This window comes from Macaca fascicularis, chromosome 7 (assembly GCF_037993035.2).
Source record: "Macaca fascicularis isolate 582-1 chromosome 7, T2T-MFA8v1.1".
Taxonomy (NCBI): Eukaryota; Metazoa; Chordata; class Mammalia; order Primates; family Cercopithecidae; genus Macaca; species Macaca fascicularis.
This window is the reverse complement of record NC_088381.1, coordinates 149,710,256-149,724,426: the sequence shown is the minus strand read 5'-3', so window position 1 is coordinate 149,724,426 and position 14,171 is coordinate 149,710,256. Positions and strand designations below refer to the sequence as shown.

Below are 14,171 nucleotides of genomic sequence, written 5' to 3'. Positions count from 1 at the left end.
CAATGCCCAGCATAGCCCATAGCATCTAGACTATATATATGTGTGTGTGTACATATATATGAATATATATACTTCCTACCTTCAATGACCTTGAAGTACAGCAAATAATTATTATGTGCTAAAAGATGGAAACACAAAGATATACTATGAAGAGAAGTAGGAGTTGGAGGACCAAGTGGGCACAGAGACGAGATCATGGAGGATCAACTGAGTGCCTCTGGCAAAACATCAAGAGCAAAAAGAAGATGGCCCATCATAAGCCAAAGCAATTACATTCCTCTCCCTCTGGCCACACCAAAGAGCACTTAACATGCCATGATGGTCTCAGGTCAAGAGTATACTAAATAGTTGACAGTTATGTGGCCTCTAGCTTTCCAGAAGGTGAGGCATGTCTTACAAATCATACCATAAGCAATCAGAGAACCAGGGCCAGAGCCAACAGAAATCCAACCAAGAGGGAAGAGATAATGGTTTACCTGAGACAAAGATGGGAGGAATTTCCTAATTGTTCCCAGTATGCAGTATTTACCATAGAGATGAATAAGCTGCCAAGAGACCAACATCTCTCAATGTCTTACAAACCCATCTAGGTCTCACTACCCAATGGAACGAAGTAAAATAAACTTAGTAGACTAAGGTTACCTTGGAATTCTCAGTGCCCACTGAATGTTTTTTATGTAGCATTTTCTATAGCTAAATTTTCTCGTATACTTTAAGCACTTACCAGAGTGCTTACCTATATTTTGGACATTTCCTAGAACTGCTGAAACAAGAGAAAGCAAGCTGGGATTATGTTGAGGAGGAATAATAGATTTCTTCTCTGCCTGACATTCAAAGCCCTCGTGATTTTAGCAAGGTAAAGTGGTTCAAAATGCCCCACCAGTGTCCTGGCTCTGTAATGCAAGCAGGCAAATTGCAAAATGTTTAGATTGTTAGTCTACTTAGAAAAATATTTAACTGCATATCTCATTTGAGCGTGCTTTGCCTGAAGGTCCATACAATACAAAGATGAAGGCCTTGGTTTCTAAAAATAAGGAATCTGGCTCTAACAATAGTACTTCCAAGATTAATAGCTTAATGGCTGAGTAATATTGATCTTGATCTTGATCTTGAATCTCCCTAAGCCTCAGCTTCACCATCTGAAAATTGGGCTAATAAAAATAGCTTATTCATATTGAGTGTTTTCTCTATGCCTGTCACTTATCATACTAAACATTAATGCATTTAACCCTCTCCATACCCAATGAGAAAGATACTTATTATTACTTTCATTTTGCAGATGAAAAAAATCATATTAATAGAGAGATTAAGAACTTTCCCAGGTCACGTGGGTAGGAAGTGGTAGGGCTGGAACTGGAGGTCAGGCAGCTAGGATCTACAGCTTTACTTCTAGTCACTATATTGAATTTCTAAAATAATACCGCATTTCCATTAAGAAGCTAAGTTGAGCTAATTATATGTATTTGTCTACTGGGACTGCCATAACAAAACACCAGAGACTGCGTGACTTAAGCAACAAAAATATATACTCGCACCGTTCTGGAAGGCAAAAGTCTAAGACCAAGGTGTCATCAGGGTTGGTTTCTAGTGGGGCCTCTTGTCCTGGCTTATAGAGCACCTCTGTCTTGCAAGGTCTTTGTGTGGTTCTTCTTCTGTGCTCATGTATAGAGAGAGAGAGAGAGATCTCTGGAGTCTCTTTCTTTCTTACTAGGACACCAGCCTTATCAGATTAGGGCCCTAGCCCTATGACGTCATTCAATCTTTTTTTTTTTTTTGGAGACAAAGTTTTGCTCTGTTGCCCACGGTGGAGTGCAGTGGCGCAATCTCAGCTCCCTGCAACCTCTGTCTCCCGAGTTCAAGCGATTCTCCTGCCTCAGCCTCCCTGGTAGCTGGGATTACAGGCGCTCACCACCACAGCCGGCTAATTTTTGTATTTTTAGTAGAGGTTTCACCATGTTGACCAGGCTGGTCTTGAACTCCTGACCTCAGATGATCCACCCTCTTTGGCCTCCCAAAGTGCTGGGATTACAGGTATGAGCCACTGCATCCTGCCCCTCATTTAATCTTAGTTACCTGTCTAAAGTCCCTATCTCCGAAAACAGTCACATTGGAGGCTAGGGCTTCAACACATATATTTTACTGGGGACATAATTCAGTCCATCATACTATGTAAAAAATTTAGCATAGTAATTGATACACATAATAATTATTCACATATCTTAGAATGTTCAGTATGCTATGACAAAATACCATAAACTGAGTGGCTTACAAACAACAGAAAAATCTCACAGTCGTGGAGGCTGGGAAGTCCAAGGTCAAAGTACTAGCAGATTAAGATGTCTGGTGAGACTTATTTCTGGTTCATGAATGGTGCCTTCTTGCTGTGTCCTCACATGGTGAAAAGAACTAGTTAGGTCTCTGGAATCTCTTTTATAAGGGCACTAATTCCATTCATCAGCACTCCACCTTAATGACCTAATTGCTTCCCAAAGGCTCCACCTATTAGTTCCAACACATTCATGATGAGGTTTTAACATATGAATTTGGAAGGGACACAAACCTTAGTATATAGTATCCACTTAACAAATAGTACCTGTTGGTATTTCATGGATTTATGTGGCAAACTCTAGAAATTGTCAAGTTTAGTATAAATATATGGAAATCAGAAATTGGACATTTTGTTTGCTAAAGTCATTTGAACGAATCAATTAATTTCTGTCCACCTCCTTTTCTTAAGCTGCGAATTATGATATACCCATCATCAAACATTTGCGTGATCACATGTTTATAATAATATTCTTACAAAAATAGTAGAGTGTAAAAAAGAGAACAACTTTTGTAGGAACTAGGTTTTTTTGTTTTGTTTTGTTTTATCACAACTACTTATATTTTGTAGGCTCTAGTCGTTCCTGATCTTCAGGCCTACATTTATCTAAAATCCTGATTCATGGAAAATTTAGGCCCTCTTCTTTTACTGGGCTGTCTGAAGTTTGACCAGGTTACATATCTATATCCCAGCACTTCCCTCTGCTGTTCTTCACTTTCAATGGGGAGCGCATTATAAATGCACCTCTTGTGAAGCTTCTTAAATATGCTGCAAGTTCATAATCTGTATAAACCTGATTGTTGCTGTCTTTTCAGAGAGGAAGTCACTGTCCATCATATAGTGCTTTGATTTGAGGTAAGTGGGATCAAAGAGATTGGCTAAGAGTCTACTTTTAATGTAGTTTGTTTCTTTTAATCTCCTTTATGTCCCATCTGTTTTATGATTGATTACACTAACTCAGGTCCCAAGTGAAAGTTGGTAATTTTAGATTTTCAGAAAACAGGGACAAAATATCCCTCTACTTACAGGATGAATGTATCAGATGGACCTACTACAATGTAGGTTTTCCCTCTCTCTGGCCTTTCTATGCTGAAAGTTGTGTCCTCCCTAAGGTTGACTTCCCAAGGAATTATGTGTAAATGTCAGCTTCCTCTCAATATTGGACACTCATGATATTTTCCTTCATATAAAGATGAACTATATCCATTTTTTTTTTATTTAAGAGAAGGAATTTTCCAGACAACTTGGGCAAGGTCACCTCAAGTATCTTCTAAGTCTTTTTTTTTTTTCTGGTAAAAAGCTAGTCAAAATATTCAAACCATTTTTTATTTTACGGTTGCATCTATTTCTCCTCCTCCTCAACATATCCTAACATCAAGGACTTCAAAGTATTATGAGAAGCAATATGATGAAGTTGTGAAAATATTTTTGCCAAGAGTTTTTAAAAAGTGAACTAACTTCTATTGTGAGATAGACATGATATCATATTACCTGAATGTGGGAAAGTGAGTTAGGCAACTTTGAAGGCTGTTGTTCTATCTTAGATGGCCACAAAGAACATCCATGTGAGGAGATGAATAAACAAAGCTGAATCCAGCCAGAGCTTTTCTCACTAACCTGTGTACCCTGGGTTAGGGTTGTGTCCACCTGGAAGAAAAGCACAGTTTCTGATTCACACAAAGCTACCATTAAGGCTGAGGAGACTCTGCTCCAACCCTACATGTCCATGGATTTAGATTTTGTTCACCCCACTTTTTAATTGGTAATTACAAGTATTCTATTCTGCAACTTAATGAGTATCGTTATGTGTCATGGTCAATGTCCCCTATTCTTCCTGAAATCTGTGAAATCATTAGTGCTATTTAGGAACTCTGATTCTGGGGCATCATTCCAAACTAAATACAGAATGATGATCTCTGTACCTATGGCTTGAGGGAGTAAGAACAGTTCACAGCACTGAATGTTGTTGACTTATCAAAAACATTTTTTAATCTGCAGACTAAGAAACATTTTCAGATCTGAACTTTGATGTATCATGACATCATGTGTATTTATGACATATTTTTAGCTCTCCCAGCTGAATTTCTTTCCCAATTGTGATCATCTTAAAGCAGCTACTAGGTGAAGAGTCAGAACACCTGAATTCAAGCGTTGGCTTTACAACTTCTCACTTTTTGACCTTGAATGCAAGTCACTTGAGTTCTCAGGGCATGGCTTCCCTCTGAACAGCATGAACAGTGAAGAAAAACTAGCCTCTGACTCCACAGGGACGTTGTGAAAATAAATGAGGTGTGGATCTAGAGAGTCACTTCAAGCTCTTAGGAATGAAAGAGCTTAAAGAGATATAAGGTTTCCGTAGTTATTCTTTATTTTTTCAGCCTTACAAGTGAGAAAGTTTCCACCTTGGTAAGTTTTGAAGAATACCGCCTCCCTGACAAGCCCCCCCGAGATCTGTGGCTTTGCCTCTTCTACATTTACAAAGTCTATTGTAATTCTGATTACTGACTCAGTGAAATTTTAAAAACTCTGCCATATCCTTTGACAACAAAGAAGAGTGATCACACTCTATGTGGGACAAATTATCTGCCACCAGTTGGACATCACACTATACAGGCTCCTACACTGGCTGTTAAAAAAAAATCTAATAAGACAAAGAAAATGTTACATTGCAGAAAAGAGAAAGTTGCTAGGATAGACTTCCCAGTCGGAATATTGATCTGAAAGAGTCTAGAAGTTCATAGGGAATAAACTTCCAGCACTTTCTTTAGGAGAACTAAAACTACATTTTGCCAATGTCAGAGACACACTCTTCTAATGCCATGGTAGTTGTAAAAGAGAATCACAAATAACCAGCTAAAACTCCTGATCTTCTCTCTGCCCCCAGATGCAGAGTCACTGACAGGTGATATAGATAAGTACTGTATAACCTGTCACTTTGTCTTCCTTAAGAGGGCAGCATAATCCATGGAGCTCACATAAACTCTTCCGTGGCTTCAATCCCATTCTGACATTCAGGAGAAAAGTTGACAGTCATAGATTAAAGGAAAACACTATAGTGAAGAGATACTTACAATAGGTAGCTCTGACTAAAGATGCGTTTTGGCAAGAATTAGCTGGAAAGACACATTGGCATGCTGGCATAGTTAAGCTGGTGGATCAAACTAACATCTTTGCCTTGATCTCACTGGGGCCCAGGTTGACTTACATGCTTTGATTGTCTTCATTCATTCATTCCATAAATATTCATTGAGCACTGTAATGGAAATTGCTGGTAGTATCCCCAAATCTATTCTCATCTCCTGTATTACTCAGGGGTCTCCAGAATGAGAGAGAACCAATAGGATATATATAGATAAATACAAATATATGAGAGGGGATTTATTAGGGGAATTGGCTCATGTGATTGCGGAGGCTGAGAAGTCCCACGACAGGCCATCTGCAAGCTGCAAACCCTGGGATGCTGATGGCATGGCTCAGTCCAAGTCCAAAAGCCTCAGAACCAGGAAAGCCAATGGTGTATTTCTCAGTCCAAGGCCAAAGGTCTGAGAATCCTGGAGGGGCCCTCTTGTTAAGCAGTGGAGTCCAAAGGCTGGGGATCCTGGAGTTATTGTCCTAGAATAGGAGAGGAAGAAGTTTTCCCAGCCCCAGAAGCAAAATCAACATATTCACTTTTTCTGTTTTTGTTTTCTCCCAGCTCCCAGTAGATTGGATGGTTCACGCCCACGTTGAGGGCAGATCTTCTCCACCTAATGCTTCAGACTCATATCTAATCTCCTCTGATAACACCCCACAGACACACCCCACAATCATGCTTTATCAAGTTGCTAGGTATTCCTGAATTCAGTCAAGTTGACACCTAAAATGAACTATCACACTTTCTTCCTGAGCAGGTAGCTGTCCAACTAGGACCTACATTTTCCAGTTGATCTTACAGGTATGTGACTTAAGTATGCACTAATGGCAACTGAGTGGAAAGAGTGGGGGCAATTTCAGCATCACTTACCTTAAAGAAAATCCTTGACCTGGATTTCTGCTCACTCTTGCCTACTTACTGAAAATGGCAAAGTCAAGCCTACCTACCAGCCATAAACTATTATGTGAGAGGAAAATAAATATCTGTGTTTTAGAGTCCCTTTGTTACATTAGCATAGCCTGCATCTTTACAAATAGGCGTGCCTTCTTGGTACTAGATTCTGTGCAATACGATGACAATTCGCTTAGCAAAACACACACGGTGCATGTCCCCATGGAAAGTATAATCTATTGTCTACCACAGTCTTCTGTCTGGCAACAAAACCCATGAGACAAGTGCAGCCATACTCATCAATCAAAATAAACCAAGACAGGGAACAAGAGTAAAAGAGTGGGTAAGAACCTGGACTTCAGTGCCATGCAGGTGTAAATTCAAGCTCTTGCAACATCTTTTACTAACCACCCCTTTGGGCAAATCTTTGAACTTGTATAAACTTCATTTTCATTCTTGTTAATTGGAGATAATAGAACTAATAATATGTACCTAATAAGGTTGTGATGATGATCTAAAGAATTAGTTATGTAAATTGCTTAACCTGGGGTTTGAGTTTACCAAATGTGATTATCAGAGTTCAATTTTCCCACTACTCTTGTTTTTTCTAAATTCCATCAGGAGGGGCTTAAAGAAAAGATGGAAACATCATTATCTCATTCAAGCCATACTATATGAGGCAGGTGTCATCATTCCCATTTTGCAGATGAGAAAACTGAATCTTAGAGGGGACGCTACTTAGTAAGTGGCTGAGCCAGAATTTATTTTCAGGTGTCTAATTCCAAAGCTCATACTACTACACCAGATGTATGACAATCAGGCCTAGAAATCACTGCTCAGCTATTAGTCCAATAAGGTTAATTTAATTCTTCAAGGTTACATCACAATTGTCAGTTTCTTTCCACTGCCTACCATACAAGTAAAACCTTCTGAGAGTAAAGTTTCCAGGTCTGGACCCCAGTGCATAAGTTAGTACCCTCTTCTGTGTTCCTAGGGCACTTTGTAACTCTGTTATCATTTAGTCACTATCTTATAATTGCCACTATCTTATAATTCTTTTTACTCATCTGACATCCTCCACTGGAGTGTGAGCACCTGAAATTTGGATTTCTTAAATATCTATGTCTCAGGACTTAGCATGATGCCTGGTATGTACTAGGCATTCTATGAATAACTGTCACAAAGAATTGCCATATGAATAAGTGAATAGACATTAAAAACTAGAGTGTCAGTAACCTACCTATTAAGGTGGTTATTTGTTTGATGCAAAGGAAGTGGAGGCATTCAGTTTTGAAAATAAATGATTGGCAATAAAATATTTAATAAAAGTCATCAAGCATAAGAAATTAGTATATAGTAGCCCCTTGGTGGAAATAAATGTTTTCAAAAAGTCATATGCTGATTGCTTTGACCTCAAAGACAAAATGAAATGTTATGCATCATCTGTAAGGGTCCAGGTAACAAAAGCATTTTTAACCTCAATGGGAACTGAAATATCATACAATTGTGTTAGAACAATTATAGCAAACAATATACTTGAAACAGCAAAGAGAAACATACAACAAAAATCAAGATTCTGTTCTTCTGTGAGAGTAGATTTAATTAGAGAAAGATAAGGAAGCAAACGTTGACTTTCAAAGACCCTGAATGCATTTACTGTGCATTTTCACTGGATTTAGAAGTTCAAGGCACCGGTTCTTTATTCTCCCTAATTCCACATCAAAGCTTCCAGTTTTCACTCTCTTTATTATAGAGATATTGCCAGCAACACTCTATATAGAATAGTCTGGATTAGCCCCCTTTATTTCACAAGTGGAACAAAGAGAGGGAGAAAAATATTTCTAAGATAACTGGAAAAGAATGGGAAACAAAAATAAACCTGTGATTTGTCTAAAGAAAGTTAAAGGAGGAGTGAGTAAACTGGCCAGAAAGATAGTGCCTGGTGTGAAGCTTACTGACCTACAATGAGGGAAATGTTAAGGAAACAAAGAGATGAGCAAAAGCTTCATATAATTTAAAAAAAAAAAAAAAGTATAGAAACAGGTAGCATGAAATACAATGACTCACAGTATTCTTCCACACTGGCTGACCAATAATATCATCAGCCCAAGGAATTTTGTTTGTTATTGAGAACAAACAGGAGGAGCAGATACCTTGTTGTAGGGGAGGAAAGGAGATGTGATAGAGAATTTTTCATTTACATAAATAGGTTAATTACAACTTGATTTATTTTTAAATTCACAGAAGCTGAACTGATGTCTGTGGAGACAAGAACACGAAGGAATAATGTAATATGGAACTCCCTAACATGATATACATACAAAGACTATTGAGGCAGAGAAATCAATGTGGAAAATGCAAAACTAAGGGAGAAAGCATTTTGAACCACTCATCTAAGAATTTTTTCCATATTAAAAACACAAGAATTCCAGAAAAATCTTCCAAGTTATGTTCATAGGCTTAGCAGAATAAAAGTCAGGCTTACCAGTTAAATGAGTGAGAGAGGAGAATTTTTTTCTGTATCTTAGAAAATGTTCAGATTCTCCCATCTTTCTCCACACACCTCATGAGCATCACCATAAAAACTGCCATCAGGACCAAAGACAGCAGCTCTCAGTTTCACGTAGGTGTTGGTCACCAAACTACTGCTCCACAAAATAAGAGAGGATACAAACAAATGGAAAAACATTCCATGCTCATGGATAGGAAGAATCAATATCGTAAAAATAGCCATACTGCCCAAAGTAATGTATAGATTCAATGCTATTCCCATCAAGCTACCATTGACTTTCTTCATAGAATTAGAAAAACCTACTTTAAATTTCATATGGAACCAATGAGAGCCCATATAGCCAAGACAATCCTAAGCAAAAACAATAAACCTGGAGGCATCACGCTACCTGACTTCAAACTATACTACAAGGCTACAGGAACCAAAACAGCATGGTACTGGTACCCAAACTGATATATAGACCAACGAAACAGAACAGAGGCCTCAGAAATAACACCACACATCTACAACCATCTGATCTTTGACAAACGTGACAAACACAAGCAATGGGAAAATAACACCCTATTTAATAAATGGTGTTGGGAAAACTGGCTAACCACATGCAGAAAATTGAAACTGGACCCTTTCCTTACACCTTATACAAAAATTAACTTGAGATGGATTAAAGATTTAGATATAAGACCTAAAAGCATAAAAATCCTTTGTATCCCAAGTGCTCAGCACACAGTCCCTAACACTAAACATTTGTTGAACTAATTAGATAGTAGGAAAGACAATTAAAACATCATGGTGAAAAAGAAGCAGTATCTCCACTGTCTACCCAACAGTCATCTATATCTGTTTCTCACTTCTGCATCTTATGGAGTCATAAAATTAAAAGTTTTGGGAACCCTGTATGAGAGTAAGATAGGAAGATAAAATAAGAAAAGTGTGATCACAAAGTGTAATCACTTTATCTTACTGGTGCTTAACAGTTAGAATTAATATTTGTTTTATGCTAATTGTGATGTTTTCCATTTTATATGTGTACATAATTTATGTTTAGCTGTTTCTCAGATTATTGTACCAGTCTCTTAGCCAAGGCTTCTGGTCTCACTGCTTCATCATTACACCTCCTCCTAATTCGTTCTTCGCATTACAGTTTGTTATATTTCAAAAACGCAAATTCTATTATGTTACTTGAATGAAGGAAACTCTTTATTGGTTATCAATTCGTCTCAGATAGATACAGTGCAAGCTCCTTGGCAGAGCACCTGAGATTCTCGTGAAATCATTTGTGAAATAAAAAATGCCGAAACAAAAAATTTAAAGAAAAAGTGCCAAAACAAAAAATCTAGAGAAAATCTAGCCCTTGATAATAACATGTTGCCATTTTTTAACAATAGTTTGACACCGTTATATCAGCTTATGAAACATTTTTTTTCAAACACATGACCAATGGCTCCATACTCCATCTGTCACCTTCACCAAAGAATAACTGAAGTTTATCCTTAATTTTTTTCATAAAGAGGATTATTTTACCTGAATTGCTACTAGATACAAATTTAGTGAAAATGTGTCCATAAGTTAGTGCACTCATATTCAATTCAGGCATTGTCTCTTCTACAAGGCCAGGCAGTTGAAGTCTGGGTTATGTATCCCTCCTCTTCATATCATAGGGCCCTGCAACTATTTATAATAATATATTTATCTCATTATATCAAATCATTATTTTAGGTGTCTGCCCTCTAGTCCTATGAGCAACTTAAGGACAAGAGCAAAGAACTTTATTTTCAGTCATTCTCTATGTTCTCAAAATGTGCTGCTTGATGGGAGACATAACTATGATTAAGACATTATTCCTTACCTCAAAAAGTTTAAACTTAAATTGTGAGAGAGAAAAGAAGAAATTTATAATACTGTATCATGAGAGAGTAGGCTCTGATGTTAGTTCTGCCGTTTCTATAACACTGGGACAATTAATTAGATGCAGCTGAAAATGCAATGACAGTGATGATACCTACTTCAAAGAATCGTTTTAACGATTACATGATGATGATGATGAAAAGTTGTTCTTGCCTATAGTAAGTGCTAAATAAATATGACAATCTGCACAAAGCTATAATAAAATACTGGTGCTGTGTGCACAAACACTGACAAAACAAATAAGGAGAGGCACATAGATTTATTATATTTTAATCTAAGACTTAACTAACTGAGAAAGATATAAAGGTATGATACATGTTCTAGTGAATTGTGAAATAAATCATTTTATTTACCAAGAGATGGTACTTGATTAAGCCAATGTGAGCTGAAGCAATGTAGGAAGAAAGTAATGGAAGACTTCCCAAAGGAAATGGTATCCCGGTTTAGACAGGAAAGACGAGTAAGCATTAACTGCGCAAAGAGGGGCAGAAGGCAGCCCAGGTTGGGGTAACACCTTTTTCAAATCTTAAAATCTAGAGATAAGAAACCACGTGATGCCTTCAGGTAATTGCAAGTATTTCTGTTTAACTGTGACATCAAATCAGAGGGATGCTGAGTGCAGCCCAAGGTGAGGATGGAGGGCAAGCCAAAGCCCTTTCACAAGAATCTCAGGTACTCTGCCAAGGATCTGGCACTGTATCCTGAGACCAATTGATAACCGCTAAAGAGTTTTATTCATGCAAGTAATATAACAGAATTTGCATTTTTGAAATATAACAAACTGTAATGCAAAGAACAAGTTAGGAGGAGGTGTAACAATGAAGAGGTGAGACCAGAAGCAAGACCCTTGGCGAAGAGACTGGTACAATAATCTGATAAACAGCTAACAGTGGCCTATATACTTTGTATCCCAAGTGCTCAGCACACAGTCTCTGACACTAAACATCTGTTGAACTAATTAAATAGTAGGAAAAAGAATTAACATACCATAGTGAAAAAGAAGCAACATCTCTGCTGTCTACCCAACAGTCATCTCTATCTGTTTCTCACTTCTGCATCTTATGGAGTCATAAAATTAAAAGTTTTGGGAACCCTGTATGAGAGTAAGGTGGGAAGATAAAATAAGAAAAGTGTGATCACAAAGTGTAATCACTTTCTATTACTGGTACTTAACAGTTAGAATTAACATCCTCTTTTATGCTAATTGTGATGTTTTCCATTTTATGTGAGTGCATAATTTACGTTTCTTGGGACACGATTTGACTTACAATCTGTCCAAATTCAGGAGATGGCACAAGATACTAGTGGGTATAAATCTATTTATACTAATGCAAACACATATGCATATTTCAATCTCCATATTTGTATATCACACCTAATTTAAAAAGAAAAGCCTGCAATATTTTTAAAAACATATTGGTTACTTAAATCCTCTGTCTCTTTCACAGCATCTATTTCTGGCTCCATAAAAATCTTTTTTTCTTTTACAGTTCAGTTTGTTCAGATTAGTTATTGATATGGGATTCTCAGTGGTCATGACCATAGCCAAATACACGTACATAGACCATCCCGTGCTTGTCCAATCTATTACAATTCCAAAAGATTTTCAAAGGGCCCTCTGGCTTCTAGTGGCTTTTCTGTGTGTCTAATTTCCTCCTGACCCCCCATTTATTGGCAACCATGTTGGAACAGGTGTGAGCAGACACAGGCAGGTCCTTGGAGCCCACAGTTCAGTGCTGGCACAAGATAATGGTTATCTTCCTGGAGGAGATGACTCTGACAATGTTTTCCAGGATGCCAGTTTCCAATTAGTGTCATCTTTTGCTCCATGTCCTAGGGCAAAAGTCTATTTTATAGTGAGTAGACTCAGGGTGTTCTGAGAGATGGGCATGAATGCCAGAAATGAGATGCATGTCAGCTTTTTCCTTGTTGTCAAGGATGACTGGTCTGTCAACCAGAGACACAGTCCCCTCTGTCCAGTGTAAGGTCAGTCTCTTACTCATGAACAGGGATGCTAATTTATTTTCTAACAATGAAGCCAAATGTGCTTCCAGATGTTGAGCTATGAAGCAATTGTGATTGCTGCAAGTACATGGTAAAAAAAAGAAAATTCCACAATTAAGACTCACAAATTGTCTTCGGGAGACCATTTGCGTTTGAGGAGTGTGCTGATGTTTTTAGCAAAGCAAAACATTTTGTCAACTGAACTCATAAGGGTTTTGAACAGACAACCTATTGTTACAAAACAATTTTTTTTTTTTTTTTTTTTTTGAGACGGAGTCTCACTCTGTCACCCAGGCCAGAGTGCAGTGACGCGATCTCGGCTCACTGCAACCTCCGCCTCCCGGGTTCAAGTGATTCTCCTGCCTCCGGTTCCTGAGTACCTGGGACTACTGGCATGTACAGCCACACCTGGCTAGTTTTTGTGTTTTTTAGTAGAGACAGGGTTTCCCCATATTGGTCAGGCTGGTCTCAAACTCCCGACCTTGTGATCTGCCCGGCTCGGCCTCCCAAAGTGCTGGGATTACAGACATCAGCCACCATGCCTGGCCCAAAAATTCTTATAATAAATTTCCTAAAGACCATAGATTTATCTTTAGCTAATATGCAAGGAAAAAGAAACAGGGGAGGGTCAATTTCAGAAGACTATGTTCATACGATACCATAACACTGTTGGTGGGGTCAATTCAGCGGCAAATAGATGAAAAAATTCTTGGATCAAGTAAGTCGGTTTTTGTTTTGTTACTGTTGTTGATTTTGGTTTTTGCTTTTCCCACATGAACGAGGTAAGCGATTGTCAAAAGTGTTACCCTGTGTAGGCAGAGGGCCTTTGAAAAGTCCTCTGCTTAAAATTGCTGACAATCTTGGGCACGTGCCTGACACACATGAGTTCAGTAGAAGAATCTAATCCAGAGACAAGCAATTCCTACTCCATTCCCTTACATGGCCCTGGCCAATGTACACAGAAGACTCCTTTCCAGTCCAGGCCACTGGCCAGCTTTGGCTTACTCTTCCACGTCCTATATCTAACCTGAAGACACTTTATATACTTATTCATCATTAGCCCTTGTGGAACACTCACGCATAATTTTGTACTCACACTATGGTCCTATAAACCATCAGCTGTGAATCAGAAACACATTTCACCACTCTCTGCAATCCCTGCTGCACCAGTAAGCAGTCAGACCACCATCCAGATTTGTCTTCTCTAGTGAAAGGAAAAAAAAGTGGATATTAATAGTCAATTCTTGGGCAAAAATCAAATTTTAGATACAGAGTTGCTTCCATTGTTGAAATATTTGGCAACTCTCCTCCTTCAAAAGTCCCACCTAAAATCTCATCTGAATTCTACACTCTTTCAGCAAAAAATAAAGTTGAGATATGAGAACAAGAGTTTTGTGAGT

At 38.2% G+C, this 14,171-nt stretch overlaps 1 long non-coding RNA gene across 1 annotated transcript; it reads left to right on the top strand.

Moving 5' to 3' along the window:
* Positions 1-280: 280 nt before the first annotated feature.
* On the top strand, positions 281-8,843 carry LOC135971673 (uncharacterized). Its single transcript, XR_010587926.1, has 3 exons — positions 281-381; positions 3,142-3,181; positions 8,595-8,843. It is a non-coding gene; the product is annotated as an uncharacterized lncRNA (long non-coding RNA).
* Positions 8,844-14,171: the final 5,328 nt, after the last annotated feature.